A 17,058-nucleotide genomic window follows, 5' to 3' on the forward strand; every position below is an offset into this window, starting at 1 on the left:
AAATACTTGAGGTCTGAACAATACCAAGCATCCAAACTACATACTGATCTACATCTTTAAATATATGCCTTATTGTTTTACAAGCATTGAATTGATCTACATGGTGGTTATTAACTGGGTGGACAACTCAGTCATTCAGTTCAAGATTGTATTCATTACAATCATGAACTATTACTGACTTCCAATAAATATTTAAAGTAGAAATTGCACTGTTGTGAACACAGTTTTAAATCCTTTTTCTTATACTTCTTATCATTATTCATTACTAAAACTTTTTATGATCAAACTCAATACAGCATTATGATCAAACTCAATACAATGTATACCCCAGAAAACTTCTTGCTTTTAACAGAATAACTCAGTAGAGAACAGCTACTTAAACCAGTGTAATTACTAGGATGATGCTATATTCTATGATAACTGGAAAACTGATTTGCATTTTAAGCCCACTGCAGTAACATCATTCAAAAGCCTTATATTTTAGATGAACTGTTTTACAAATTCCCTTCGTCGGCAGTACATTAACCATTATACATAGTCAGCTTATCTACAGTCCAAGTACAATGGTTCAAAGATCTAGTCATGCGTTTGAATCCTTCTGAATCAACTGCTCCTTTCTTTTCCTTAAGCTATACAAAAACGATATACATCGTAAGAACGAAGGAATTAACAGTAAGACTAGATAAGACTAGATAAGCAGATACAGTAACGAAAAGCATAACTTAGTCAGAATAGTATTTTTTTGGTCATGTAAACAAAAAATTGTTTGGTTGTTTCATCAGCTGAATGTTTTAGTAAATTTATGATGTTTTAAATTGTAATCATTTAAAAAAAAAAAAGATTGAGACTTTGTTTAAGTTTTGAAATACAATGACAATATAGGAGAGAAATAATGAAAAAAGGCAATTATTAGTAATGTTTTTGATTTAGAATTTCTTTTAGATGTCAACATTTTTTCAAATGTGTAGAGAAGGTTAAGGAACGAAGATAATTTATACAAAGAAAGTTTGAAATATTAAAATAAAAGATAATGAGAAGATAATTTATTTTTATCTCAAGTTCAAAATTGGAATATTTTCACAATAATGGTTTTCAAGAGATCATGTAATTAGTGAAAATGTTATTTTTTTATCATTGTCATAGAATTTAATTCATTTTGAAGAAAACAATGAGGTTGGACAGGTTGGGTATTACTGCAGTATTTTCTTGTGTCTTTTGTTATTGGTAAGGATCTCCTTTCCCACTTTAGAGCCTGCCTCTCCTGTTTGCCTCATCTTTCTATGCATGTCTTTGGATTATTTCTCCATCTATTGTGATTTGGAATATTTGGTTAGAGCGTAACAATAGGATTTTTAAACAAACAAGTTCTTCCTTGGCTGAGGTTTTATTGAGGATTGAATCTTCCATCTCTGAAGTTGCTTTGTCTTTTATCTATAAGAATTTGGAAACCCTTACCTCTTTTTCTCATTGGGATGGTAGGGTAGCTCGAGTTTGGAGAATGTTATCAGTGTTACCTTCTCATGGATCTATTTTAAATAAGACTAATGCTATAAGTAAGAGAAATTTTGCTTGCTGGAAACCTCCTCCGCAAGGGCACTTTAAATTGAATTTTGATGGTGCTTCTCGTGGGAACCCTGGCCTGGTAGGGGCAGGTATGGTAATTTATGATCATAAGGTAGGATTTGTTCAGGCTCATTGTCATGCGATTGGTTTCTAGTCTAACAATTGTGCAGAATTTTTTGCTTTGTCCTTTGGTTTGGATATGGCTATATCTTTGGGAATTAAGGACTTGATAATTGAGGGTGATTCTATGGTTATTATTCAAAGTGTCATGAAAAAGAAGTTGAATTGTTGGCAATTACAATATATACTTGATCATATTTTGCAAAAATTAGATTTTTTTTATTCCTTTTTGATTTCCCACTGTTATAGGGAAGTGAATAAGATTGCAGATTTCTTGGCTAACTTAGCCATTGACAGTGAAGCTAATATGCGGGAGGTAAGTGTGGATGAGATCCCTTCCTCGGTTTTGGAATATTTGAAGTAAAGAAGGGCATAGTTGTAGTCTTCATCAACCTCCTTATTTGGTGTGGCTTTTCTTTGGTGTGGGTTCTGCTATGCTTGATCACAATGTTTATTTTGACAGGGTCTCTAATTATGGTTTCATTTCTGCTATGTGGTATCATTCTAACCAGTGGTTTAGAGAATTGTGTTTCATAGACAGGGGCGGTTCAGACTGGTGTTTTTGGTAGCAATGGATATGCATCCTTCGGTGATCATACTTTAATCTTCCTTCTATATGCTTCTGTTGGTGGCTTCCTTTATATCTAATGCAGCTTATGTAATTGGGATGAGTTTTTTGATGTACTATGCCAATGGGCATTTGGTATTGGGTAGAATAGGCTTGTGTTACTTAAGCAAACTGAAGGGTTTTCTTACTGGTTCTTTCCCTTCAGTGCTTTTTGAACCAGTCACTGTAAAAAACTTTTAAAATTTAAATTAAGTGGTTCTATCCACTTTTATCAAAAAAAAAGAAAGATTTAAATCAAATTAAAATTAGGTTAGTTCATGAAAACAAATTATATGGAGTTACATTTATAAGAAGTTTTTTAATAAAAAAACAAGTTAAAAAAAGAGAGCAATAATACTATTACCAAGATCATCAAATTATTGAAAAGGATGTCTTAATGTAGATAAGAGACATTCAATATCACCATTGTAATAAATAATCATTTTGAAAGCAATTTTATGAGGAAACAAAGTTACATTCAAAATAAAAGGAAACATTGCATCTAATAAATGAATGATAACTTTTAAATTTAATATAATTTAAAAAATTTATATAAAAAATATAAAGATTATATTCTATTGGTTTTCTATACTAGTTCTTCTACTCATATGACAAGGAACAAATATTTATTTGTGAAAAACCAATGAAACAATAAAAGTCATTTGAATTTTTGACATGATAAAGTAATAGAAATTATGATTAAAATGTGGAATGTATGAACCAAGTAATATGCCTAAAATATTCACTGTCACACAATCTAATTGAGAAGCAATTAAAAACAACAATATGGATTGTGGAAATCTCATATCATTAGTATTCACTATACTTTATTAGTATTTGGTCTCTAATTGAGTTCAATTGATTAAGAAAAGTTATGAAGTTTTTTTTTTAATAATCTTTTTTTTTTTCATAAAAATAATGATCTAAATTAGAGCTTATGATTTCCATAATACAAAACAAAATGTATTCAACAAAGATGCATCCAACAAGACAATCTTGTTGGTGTATGGAATAGGTATTATATTCATTTAAGTTTCAAAAGACAGATTTCTTACACATTAAGAAAATGGTTGGAGTATTGTGCATTATAGATGCAAAGGATGAGGCTTTTCTTTTTATTAAGAAAGAAATAGAGAGATGAATATCTAGTTAGGAAATCATTATGAACTTCATAACCATTGTTACTTTTGATTCATTTAAATATATCTCTCTTGTCAAATAAATAACTAAAGCAAATAGAACATTATAATATATATCTAACAAATAATTGATAATGAAAATTATAATGGTACCTTAAAAGATAATTTTATTGAATTTACAGATAAATATTATTGAAAATTGTTCAAATTTTGAATAATAGTTCCATTTGATAATTAAATTATCTGAATGCAATATACAAGATGTTCAAATGGAGTTTCATCACAACAGCCCTTGTGAATCTAAAAGAACTATTTTGATTCATGTTGTCAATATTAGTATCTCGTTAGGTTTATATGACTATGCTTCTCACACATTTTGATTATTCCTTATTTCTAGACGATACGAGGCCATTTCATTTTCCATAAGTCCTCACACATCCACTTTATAGAGCTTGAGAGTTGGATTATCATAAGATCTAACAATTTATTTAAGTTACAAACTAAAAATCTTCGTTTGCCATAGTGCAAAATCAGTTGTTTTCGATTTCTCAAATCTCTTGATGAGAAAAAGAAAACGGTTGTTTCATAAGAATGCAGAAACTCCTGAAAATCATTTCTTACTTACAATTACAAAAATGGAAGACAGCATATGAATTTTTAAGGACTGCGCCATTATCTCTTGCTTCTTAGGCTTATTGCCATGTACAAAAACTCTAAAACCTTACATATGAGAAAGGACGACACTGTCGAAATCTATAGAAACCCCATGATTCCAAGAGGATAATTTTTGATTATTTATGCATCAAAATAAGTATTGTATTTTCTAGAGTGAATCACAACTTCTCAAAAGAGGGCTATTGCTATTCATGAATAATTGGGTAACCTCCTCTAATCCTACAAAGGGTTTTCTTAGTCTTATGTTAATTTTGATTTGGATGGTTCTTATACACAGCATATGATAGAGAATACAATGTCATGAAGACAAGGTAAAATAATGAGTACATAATGAGATGACAAAGAGTTCCATTGTACTTAATCAGTCAAGGATTAGTATGTAAATCCTTTCTTAGACCAAATTATTATATATCTAGTTGGGTAATAATAATATTTTTCTCAGGTATTGCCGTTAAAATAGTTAAAGGTGTTAAAGTTTTGATCTAAGGGATATTAAGTTTATTAAAAAAATATTTGATTTAGTGAGGTCATAAATAAAAATTAATTATTCTAGTAATGTAGGGATTGCATGCATATATTTAAGCTGTAATTGATTTAAATAATCAAGGTGTTTCTACACATTATAGAACACCATATAAGATAAAAGAAAATAACTCTCCTTGTGGGTATACACCAAAAAGGTTTCATGCATCAAATTAGCCCTTGGTAGTGATAGAAAATAATGTTTACATTTTACATCAGTTTTAAATACATTTTTGTATATTTTAATAAATACCTAATGTCAATAATTACTATATAATAACACTGATAATGAATTTTGTAGGCCTATTGAGTAGACATGAGATATTGAAAAACTATGTTTCTAATTTCTTATAGTTTATAGATTATGCACATTTATAATTTTTTTCTTGATCTAAATGTAAATAAGGTAAACAAAACCATAAATTGACATCAATTAGTTACATTTTCAACTATATATAAATATTTATTTTAGGGACCACTACAAAATTATTATAGAGTAAAAGTATTTTCAATATATTCTATTTCATAACTCTCATATGAATATTCATTTTACATTTTTTTATATCTATATGTGATATTAGTGGAGATGAAATGTTTAGTTGTATGTATGAGATGCATAAATAAATAGGGGTATAAAAATATCATTAAAAAATAGGTACCTAAAGCATATGATAAAAATAAAATATATTTCAATAGGAATTATGTATAAGGAGATAGAAAAAACTCAATATGTAAGGGTAGAAATGAAATTAAGGGTATTATTTTAGATTCCATGATAATAAGTGATATAGGACAAATATACCCCATAAATTATTCTTGACATTTCTAAGTTTTACTTGTAGAATATAAGAGTAAACACTTATATATCCATTTAAATTTTTAAATCTATGATACTAAAAGAATAAATTGACTCTTTGATATCATCATTTATCACCATCATTACTTGTTATAAAGGTATATAACTTGTACAAAATCCCCTCCAAAATTCCTTTGTTAATGACCTTTTCTTTTTCATTTTTATAAAATAAGAGAATCTATCAAACTATGCTCATATTCATGCATAAATAAGCTTAACATACATACATTATAGAATTTATCATATACACCATTAGATATTTTTTAATGAAATATATACAACTCAAATAATTTCATGAATATTGTTACCACAAAGAAAACATTCATTCCTTTGAGGATCTCATTGTAATGTCTAAATCCATTATTTGGGCATCATATACTATATGTCAGTGTTAAATATAAATATCAAACTTTGTGTAGTTCCTATCATTAATTGCTCTTCTTCATTGAATTAATGTACATTAACTTCTTCTTAATTTTATTTTTTAAGATCTCTTCAATAAATGCTAATGTTTTGTTGCATTTCCTTTTAAAATATCATTGAGAACTATAATGGAAGCATTCTATATATTTATTTTTCTCCTTCTGAAGAGACACTCAATTACTTCTTTTTTAATCCATCTTTGGATATATTCTATTGGGATTAATGTTCATATAAGTCAAAACAAAATAAATATTGTATCCTTCCTTCTTACTTCTTCCTAGAGTAGTGATGATGCTACGTTATATAAATTTAGACTAGATTAAGTGCTACTTAGAGCTACTATAAATCATTTAAAAGTTTTTGGCAAGCTCCCAAGAAGCATCAATACTACATGTTTGTTTTCTAAGATCCTTAAAACATGTTCTAAAAAATATTTTTTGAGATATTTAATATGATTCACATTTTTTGTGATACTTTACAATTCTTTCATTTTCAATTGAAATTTTTTCTTTCTAAGGTATAATTTAGTATTGACATCTCTTGATTCATATATTTGAAATATTTTTTAAGAGTCTCATTTATTATATTTGAATCACTAACATGTAAAATAATATAATCATTTCCATTCAACAACATTTAAGAGAGATTTCCTGCAGCAGTCTGGTAGTAACTCTGTGGAGTCCTCCTCACTTGATTTTTCTTTGAATGTTCCTAATGACAGCGTTGCTTGGACGGTTATTTGTTGCAGGTGGAAGGGAAAATCTGCCCCCCTTTCCCAATCCCCCCTTCATCAAGTTTTGGGTGTTTCTCCCAACTCTTGAGATGGGTTGGGTTGTTGCAGGTTTGACAGGTTGTTTGGCCTGTTTGACTTTGTTTGTTTGGGGTTTGTACCCTTGCTTGGTCTGTTTACTGCCTTTGGGCTTTTGTTTAATTTTTGTTATCCTTTTGGCTATGTAAAGGGTCATCACCCTAGTTAACGTTGCTTTTTTAATAAAAAAACATTTGAGAGAGATTTATACCATCTCTTTTCTCTCATTTGTTGATAATAACTAAATTTTTAGGGTTGACTTATTTTCTATTAAATAACCTAAGTAAGTCCATGTCTAGTAAACATACTCATTCTAAAAGGTTCAACGATTGAACCCTTTTTAATTTAACCACTCTACAAGCCTTTGTGTTCTCTAAAGTTCTCTACTACTATTGCTTTGTCCATATATCTTCAAACTATTTTTAGAATGTGCCAATAAATATAAGACCTATGGTTCTAATATCATTTCAAAGTATTGATAATATTTATAACATATATAGTACAAAAAATAATTCATAAATAACACTTCTTGAAAATGAAGTAATAAAAGACATTCTCCATGCTTATATTTATTGGTTTAAAATTCCACACTACTCTTTTTTAATTTTGGGTGTTCCTCTATCTATCCCTCTACCAATAACTAATATAATACTTGATTCAATAGACCTTACTTAATGCTATTATTAAGCCATGAATTTATGGTACCATATCTTGGCCTATTGTGTTATGTTCTCCATGTTTTTCTTATTGGTTGAGATTTAATATTATAGTAATGATGTATTAACCTCTTGTCTTCATGTCTACTATTTTTTCTAAATACCATCCAAAAGATTTATCACATGTCCTATGTTTTGTTTTCCTAGATCTAAACATTTTATTTATCACAAATCTATGGAATCCTCACATCAAATCAATTTATTCTAGTTTAGCTCCTAATGGATGAAAAGTTTACATGCACACAAGTTGAATAGAGGTTTTAGGTCCGTAACATTAAAGTTCTAATTCAAGGTAGATACTATGACACCCATTGGATTTGAATTTCCTTATACATTAAGAGAAGAGAGACATTTTGTGTCTAAAGGATGAGTCTTGAAGTCTAGAGGTATTAACATAACACATGGTGTCTAAAGGATGAGTCTTGAAGTCTAGAGGTATTAACATAACACATGGTGTATTAAATTATTTTTTATTGGCCCTTTAAACCATGAATGGGATGATGTGGCCATATTTTAATGTGGTCTAGTGATCAAGAGGGTTCCATGGAGAGATGATCTAGCATTTAATGATGATACATGATATATTTGATGCCACACTATATTATTTAAAAAACACTTTACATGAGGGTTGCATCGGTAGTTTCATAGGTTGTTTGATGGGTGTATCTATAAGCAATCTAGATGTTATCAAGTTGTGTGTTGTGACTTGACTAGAGAGTGATAAATTGAATATAGCTATACCCTATGCAAATTATGGAGATAAGGAATTAAATGACAAAAAAGATCTTGTGCTATGTGTTATGAACTAACTAGTGTTTGAAACTTGAAGCATTTGATTTGGTTCTAGAAACTTATTGGTAAAGTTTAATCCAATAAAGATCTTCTCTATTAGCTCACATAGAAATATAATCTTACAACATATTGTTGATAATTAATTGAATACTACGTATATAATTGATGCACTTTGCTGAGCTCTAGATTGGTGATGATCATCTAAATCTTATGCATTTTGGGGTAATTTGTTTTCTCTATATGAATATCTTTTTCTATTATTCTCATGGTTGGTTATTGAACCATTTTATTTTACATATATATCCAAAGTATACTCTAAGGTATTAGTTAGTAAATTTGATTTTTCTTTAATGACTAAGAATGCTTTGTATGATTCATAAGAATGTATAATTAAACAAAGAAAGTTCTCCATAGTTGGATGCTTTCATGGTTGATTATAATGAACATTATTTGAAAATTATACTATCCTTTTATCAATAAAACTAAATAAAAAATTCATTTAAAAAGATAGCTAATTCACTGATAGGCTATTCCCTATGGGGGAGCTCCCCACCAAAATCATGTCTCACTTTGCAAAATTAATGTCATCTTTCCTTTTCCGTAGTTTTGTCAATCATTTTTTACCTTCTTCTGCTTTCTTTTTTGGCGAAAAATCATTGTTGTAGCTTAAAGAAAATATAGGTATAAATGCAGGTAAACTTGGTATCCTTTCATTGAGGGTTGTAAAGATATAGGCTTCCTTACAATTACCATTAATTTGTCACTATGACCATTTTATTTGCATGTTGTAAAATTAAATAGGGTTTCTTGTTTCCTCTTGTGTCAAAGCAATTTGGGCATCATCCAAAGGAATTCAATAATACTTATTTAGGTACAAAATCGATGTTTAAACAATATCATACTGACTACAAGGTGTTTTATAAACTATGTATTTGATTCCTCTCTTAATCTTTCTATGGTCATTTAACCTACAAGCAGTGAATTCATGGTAGCTTCTATTTCCCTAGGATTTTTGAAAACATGTCTCAGGCTATGAAATTAACACCATTTTTCCTTTTTCACAGTTTTGTTGGTCCTTTTTTCCTTCTTTTTCATCGGTTTTTTTGGTGAGAAATTGAATTGTTGTAGCTCAAGGCAAATATAGGTATAAATGTATGTAAAATTGGTATCCCCAAATTGAGGGTTGTAAAGATACAAGCTTTCTTACAAATGCCAGTGATTTGTCACCATGACCATTTTCTTTGCATGTTGTAAAATAGGGTTTCTTGTTTCTTCTTGTGTCGAAGAAATTTGGGCATAATCCTAAGGAATTCAATAATACTTGTTTATGTACAATAGTAATGCTTAAACAATATCATACTGGCTACAAGGTGTTTTATAAACTATGCAACCGATTCCTCTCTTAATTTTCTATGGTGATTTAACCTACAAGTAGTGAAGCCGTGGTAGTTGCTATTGGTATTAGATATTGCAGACGTTAAAGGCAAGGGTGATGTTGTTAAATTGCATCTGGTTTGAGTTCCTCCTAAACATCATTGTTTTAATTTTAAGTTCTGATCATGACCAAGTTATTACAATTGTTGCCCTCGTAGTTGGCAAAATGTGTTATAATAGTATTGGAAAATGACAACTATGCTTGCAACATATTTCTTAGGAAGCTTGATTTTGGTTATTGGGTTGAGATTGATATGAGTATCCTCAATGCTTCTTGTTGGCTTAGTTGATTTAGTTCTAAACTACCAATGTAGAAAAAAGTTCAAAAAAATGTGATGGACATTCAATACATCCAAGTCTACAAATTTCTAAAAAAGAAAAAAATTCTATAATTTTGTAAATTTTGCTAAGAGATTTCTCCTCAAATGGCTTCAAGGCCATGAATCACAGATATTAACAGAAACAAGAGTTCTATTTCTAGGAAATTCAATAACAAGTTTGCATTAGAGACATATGATATAATTGGGTAAGCTGAAAATGCTAAGGAATGGTATAATATTTTATTATATTTAAAGTAGGTATATTATTTTATGAAAACCTGAATTGTGTAAACAAGAAAAATATGACAATTCGGTATGATAAGGAGAAAACATTTTTCTGGCTGGATGCCAAGCAAATTGCCAACCTATACTTAGGTTTTATGTTGTTTTAAAAAATAAATAGATAATACAAAATTCTGTTACGAGTCTTCAGAGAAAGAATCACAATTGCTCATGATCCATTTTATTATGTTAAAATGATATTTTAGGTCTCGGTTCAGTTAGCATGCTAGCTTGGTGCATGAGAGCCTCATTATGGATCTTTAGCATTCTAGCTTGGTTCAAACAGAACTACTAGCAGGGATCAAAATATAAATAACAATATTACCAAGTTACGTACAAAAACCTCATACTTACACCATAGGAATCACTATGACCTTAAAAATAAGTTGAGGAAACAACAATATAGTAATCAAATGTAGCTTTATCGAGTGACTATGAGGGCTTATACAAAGGTTGTCAAGGTTGGTAGGAGACTCCCAACCATGTCAATTCTTCAAGTTAGACCATTCTGATATTTGTGTGGAAATTGATAATTATGTATTGAGTCAATGATCATAAGTATCTTGAAAACCACGTTAGATAAGATTGTCTAACATATAGCTATTGTATTCATCATCCTTAGCATCCTTAGCATCTATATCTTGTTAGCATCCTTCCTATCTATAGTTGGTATTACCAGTGCTCAGTCTATATTATAAGTATTAAGAGAGATCCGATGAGCAAATTTCAATGAACAATTACCAACATTTGGGAAAAAAATTGAAAAACAACTATAAAATGCAAAGAATTTGTTTTAAAGTATACTGTGATTTGTTCTACACAACTACCAGACCACGTTGTAGATTACAAATGGAGAAAGCTTACCCACTTTAATTTTAAGTATGCCAAGAGTTCTTCTTTCATTGCATATTAAAAGCGAGAAAGAAATTTGGAGAAGTAGAGAGGGCTACCAACTGTACCAAAACAGAAAAACAGAAGTTTTGAAAAAATGACAGTATTATAAATGACATCCCTGCGTTAACTTGACGTTCTGTTTGGGATGGACTGTTAGGTTTGGAGAGATAGATGTTAGGTGAGATATGGCCATCTTAATCACCCTCCACACTATTTCTAATATTATGCACCCTTAAAAACGTGATTTGATATACGTATTACGCCAAGCCAATAAGTTTCGCTTAATGTTGTAAATAATGGATATGTAGTTATATTTTACATTCTGTAAATTTGATGAAGAAAATAAGTATGTAATGTTGAAAATTCAGCCTCGTATTAGTCAAACTGGTTCGAATGGTTTAAAACTCACACGATACCCAAATAACAACTCAAATTTGTTAATAGATGCACCAAAAACATACGATTACTCAAATTTTGGACATGTTTTTGATTTGTCATAAAAGTCGAAAACAAAATAATGATAACAATTTTGATAGAGATCTTCTCTCTGTTTTCCGTTTTGTATGATATGCAGTATAAGATTTTTTAAACACTTTTAATTATATTTTAATTCAGAACTGAAAACTAAAGATTTTTGAATCTATGTTTTTTCATAGTTTGCAATTCTAAGCAACAGAAGAAGCAATACACATTTAAAAGCCATATAACAACTCTAAAAAGAAAACTACTTTCTATCACCATACTAAACTTTATCTTCAATTATTTGCAAACATTAGTACTAATTTTCATTTTAATTTCAATTTCCAAAGCCACAATCTAATAATAAAACACAAATTTCACATATATTTCTTTCAGGGACAAGAGACTTCGGCATACCTTTCAATGCACCGACATCTCTGTTCAAGCTTCAACATATAACTGCAGGATTTTGATCATATGGCAGGTTACACGCAAAACATTTATCTTGTCAAGGAAAAAAACGTAATACCAGAAAAAAAGTAAGAAGAATTGCAGAAACAAGAATACATGCACGCTTGAATATACCCACCTATTCATGAGTCTCATATTTGCACAGACGATATAAAAAAAAATTGTGAGCAGAATAACCCATTCCAAACTTTTTAGAACGAAGGCGCCTGATATTTATAGAAACATACTTCTGTTCTTCTGGGTGTCAAGAATTACATTTAAGATGGCCTCTCTAATTCAAATATAAAATTTATCTAGATGGCCGGTCTACCAAGATGTGAATAACTGCAAAATAGACTCTCTCTGCATTATATTGAAGATTTCAACGTAGCAGCTAACTGTCAATAACATTGCATAGACTTGAACTCTGAAATATGTGATTTACCTGCAGTTGTAGGATTTTAGGTAGGCGACTTCAGGCGTTTGGTAAGTCGTTGCATTTAGTTTTGAAAATTTGACTGTCAGACGGGACTAACATATTTCTTACCTGCCCTTATGAGAGGGCAAGAACGGTTGGCAGCGTATTTTAATCTGATATCTTTACCATGTATTTGAATGGTAGGCTCAACTTGGGTGAACGGCAACTGCCACCCTTTCAATTAAATACCGTCTCTTTCGATTGACTGGTAGTTCTGGATATGACCTCCGACTGGTGGGCGGTTTTGTGTAGCGTAATATTACGGTTTGTATCATAGTCTAATTGATAATCATCTCCTAGGGTTTCTTTTTTTTTTTTGGGTGGTGGGAAAGTATATATTATTAAAAGAGTGGGTGTATTAGAATTATATTGTTTAAAATATAGGTAAGCAACGTTTTAAATAAATTAAAATAAAAAGTATAATTATGGTTAAACTATTATTGAGGGAGAGTTATTAAACAATTAGAGGAGGTGATAGATTATGATTATTAGGTTTCTCCTAGTCAAGTGGGTGGTTTTGGTTGTGGAAAATCGGGCCCCACCATGTAATGATATCTTATTCATTTTGTTTCTCATTGAGATGCATGTCATTCTTCACAAGATGTATAGTCAAAGTCAATCAAGGACCTTGTCATTGTTTGGCCAATTGAAGCCCTTATCATGTGTGATCGAGAAGTTATAGAAGGCACATGTGTTTACTATGACCATCCATGTCCATGGTGTTGAGAAGAGCTATGCGAGCCATGAGAACTATGCTTGGTATTGTGATTGTGGCCATATCTATGCCATTGTGGAGGAGATGGGACCTTGGGAGAAAGGGAAAGTAGTAGACATGAAACAATGCAAGAAGCATTAACTAAGTGTCTAATAAGAGTCCACAAATGGGCAACATCTAGGGAAACCTTCTTAGTTTGCACCCAAATCTATAGAAGAAAAATAAAAGAAATTAAAGATAGTGCATGAAAAAAATGGTAATTAATAGAAGAACCTCAAAAAAAGTCGTGTTCCAATCATCTTAAATATCGAATAGAATCTCCACTCTAAAAGCATGTCAAACTTCAGTGAACTTAGATGACATTTATAGCTAGTTAGAATAATTTCATGTTTTAAAAAAAAAACTTAGGCTACAAACATCTAAAAGAATGATATAGCCAACAACAAGTAGCTTAAGCTTGTGAGCAGAAGTAAAAGAGGTACATTAATGTTTTTAATTGCACACAAAAGGGGCAATGAGGATTAACAATGCCTAATATTGATTGAATGAGAATAAATTAGGTGACCCTAACAAATAATACTTCAGAAAATGAGCAAACTTAGGTTCTAAAATGGTTGACCAAACTATATGAAATATTCAATGCTAAATAATGACTGTGAATTATAAGAGCCATTTTTTATTGAGTTTTTAAACCACATACAAATGTGAATAAAGCGACCAGCAGCCTTTATAAGGCTTGGAATCATAAAAATTGGCATGAAGATATGATATATTGAATCTTTCTATTAGGGTTTGATGCATTTGACACTAATCATGTGAAGAATTTTTAGTCGAATCAACTCTGTAGTGGTCTAAAAAGACTCAAAATGTTGGTTGAAAAGTTTATAATTCACCTTGGATTTACCCCAAGAGAGCCAATTTCTATCAAATCTAGGAAACATGATTAAAATGAATTACATTCTTCTATAGTTTGGTATAAAGCATGAATCCATTGGGCTTTGCGTAAAGTTTAATCTTTGCAATTGATCATTGAAGATTGTAGATGAATCTACAACTTTGCAGGTTTATGCTCAGGACATTGATAAAAACAATGCCTCATTTTCAGTTTTCAGAATGATCCTTCAACCCTCGTTAATCAGACTTTGTTTTTCGGCTTCACAGGCCCTTTTCAAGCACTAAGAATAAAGTTATACCCTTGCCAAGATAAGATTATGGGGTCGCCATGAAAAGGAACTTTAATGCGCCATGTGTCAAAGTGACACAATTTCTAGCAAGACCGCTACCCTTCATTTTCACAAAGTCACACGAGAGTGCCATGTGGTGGCCTCGTGTGGTATTGATAAAAGCTTATGCTTTGAGGAACACTCACAGTAAGGCAGAAGATTTCTAATATAGAAGGAAGATGAGCTTATGGTGCAAGTGGAGAACACTACTTGTTAGCAGGGCGAAAGTCCAGAGATAGAATAAAAGCATGCCATTGGCTATTGGCAAAGGGGAAAAGCATTGAAAAATGATGCGTGGCTAAACCAAAGGGCGTCGATGCAAACAAAAGAAAAGTCCATGCGTTTAAGCGATTGCAAGGAGGATTGAAGACTGATAAGTTAGCAACGTCACTTCAAAGAAAGGATCAAGAATAAGGATTCAAAGGTGGTTATAACGACCACCATGATGCCAATAAACACACAACAAATATGCAAAGATTATTTCTATTATAGCACATGTATTTAGATCAAATACATTCTTCTATAAGCCTGCGAGCACAATGTAATGGGGGTTCACCATCTTTTGTGAAGACACCTTTGAATATGTAGTAATTAGCAATTACCTTAGACCTTATAATTCTATGTCCATGTTCTTAACACAACAGATTGTGTCAAGTTTGTCTCTCTATGAGTTTTATCTCCGTTTAGTGTTTTTTTTCGATGTTCTATGTCATTTTAAGATGGGGATAACTATTGATAATTATGAGTCTTTGCTTTTATAATTTCTAGTGTAAATTTGTGGACTATGGACCATGTTAAGTACTCTTCTATTTTTTGTAATGATTTATGGCTATGAATTAGATTAAGCTATTTTGTGGGAAAAACATCCAAGTTTCAGTGAGCCTTAGCGGGTGCTTCTCGAGGGAAGATTTGATTGCTATTCTCTATGTCTATTTGACCTTATGTATCTTGTTCTATTTCCAAAAAGAAAGAGACTGCAATATTTTGTGCTCCGATTCTAGAGTTGTTTGCTTCTTATTATTTCTAAGAGAGATTTTTAAAGAGTTGTAAAAGATTTGGCATGTTGCCTTAGATTAGATTTTCTTATGTTTTTTCTCTCCCTTTCCATCCCCCCTCTAAAATTTGAAGAGCCTGCTTCTAAAACCCAAAGATTTTTTTACAGACCTCAATCAGGTCCCATGTCTATGAAACTTCTGGACTACCCTCTCTAAGTGTAAGCTTTAGAGATCAACAGTTTTCTTGGCACACTTGGTGGAACCAACGAAATCCACAATCGTTGGAGATATATGGTGTTTTATTCAACATATTCAGCCCTATAGAGGCATCTTGCAAACATTTGGCAACTCTTCAAGTTCAAATAATTTGGGTGACTATTGGTATGTACCCAATTCTCAATTTTGAGTAGACCTTTTGCTCTTGTTTAAAACACCATTAGTAGATCTTTAACTTTCATTATGCTTCAATTTGGAAAGATATTATGAACATTGTATTTTTTTGAGCATCTTTCCCACAAAAATACATGCTTTTCATCTTCCTACCACCAATATTAGGTTATTGATTTTGCTCCACATTCTCCCACTACAATACGTTATGAGAGATTTCTAAGTGTTTTCTTGCCACCAAGCCCTAATCTACCTTCTTGGTAGCATGAATATGCTTACCAACAAACTTGAGAAGATTATTATATCCCCTATTAGTATGTTCATCCTCTCACCCTACATCAAAATGTGAGAAACTTGGGCAATGTTGACACTAGAGAGATAATGTTGAATTTCCAAGAACACTTGAGGTCTATTGAGGAAGAGCAAGAATATCAAGATCAACTTGGTTACTAGGCCCAACTACAACAACAAGTAGAGACTCAAAGAAAATAATAAAAGTAGTTTCTTGCAATGCAAGTCACTACTAGGGAAGAAGAGCAACTCATGTGAAAAGAGAAATTAGTCTCTAAAACCCTTAAACTTGAAAATCTTTGTTTCAAATATGGGATGTCTTCTAATGAACCACATAGGTTTAACATCCCAAGTTTGAATGGCTCCCACCTTGTTGTTCCACAAGAACATCCCTCTCAAGGGACTATTTCCACTCTAGAAAATCAGTTCACTCTTTAAGGGCGGACTTGTTTTCTAGAGGTCTGACTAGTTACATGAATAGAGAGAAGAAGAGGAGAAAATTGTTGGTTGTAAGCTTCCACATGTTCATAAGGATGAAGAGTTTCTCCTTCTATAGGAGAAAAATGAAGATGACCAATTGCAACATCAAGGTGCCAGCCATGTAAAAGAAAAGAAAAGAAAAGAATTCATACACCTTATTTGATGACCTTCCTTTCTTCTTTTAGAATAGGGAAAGGACCACATATATGCCTTCTTCAGTGGTAGTATTCAAGTAGCAAGATGCTATTATAGAATTTGGCAAGCAACATAGGCATGAGGTTGGCCTTGAGGTTGATGAAGACCATACAATAGAGCATGAGGGTAGTCTTGTCTTGGGAGATGAGAATTCAGATGTGCATGAAGTTTCTTCCTAGCCCATGCATAATATCATAATAAAACTTACACCCCAAGAGGATAAATTAGATATTT

General features: G+C 31.3%; 1 long non-coding RNA gene across 1 annotated transcript; it reads right to left on the minus strand.

The window, feature by feature from the left end:
• Positions 1–460: 460 nt before the first annotated feature.
• Positions 461–12,507, minus strand: LOC131065305 (uncharacterized). The gene is made up of 3 exons (XR_009111400.1): positions 12,200–12,507; positions 12,028–12,069; positions 461–629 (listed from the first exon to the last, which is right to left on the minus strand). It is a non-coding gene; the product is annotated as an uncharacterized LOC131065305 (long non-coding RNA).
• Positions 12,508–17,058: the final 4,551 nt, after the last annotated feature.

This window comes from Cryptomeria japonica, chromosome 1 (genome assembly GCF_030272615.1).
Source record: "Cryptomeria japonica chromosome 1, Sugi_1.0, whole genome shotgun sequence".
Taxonomy (NCBI): domain Eukaryota; kingdom Viridiplantae; phylum Streptophyta; class Pinopsida; order Cupressales; family Cupressaceae; genus Cryptomeria; species Cryptomeria japonica.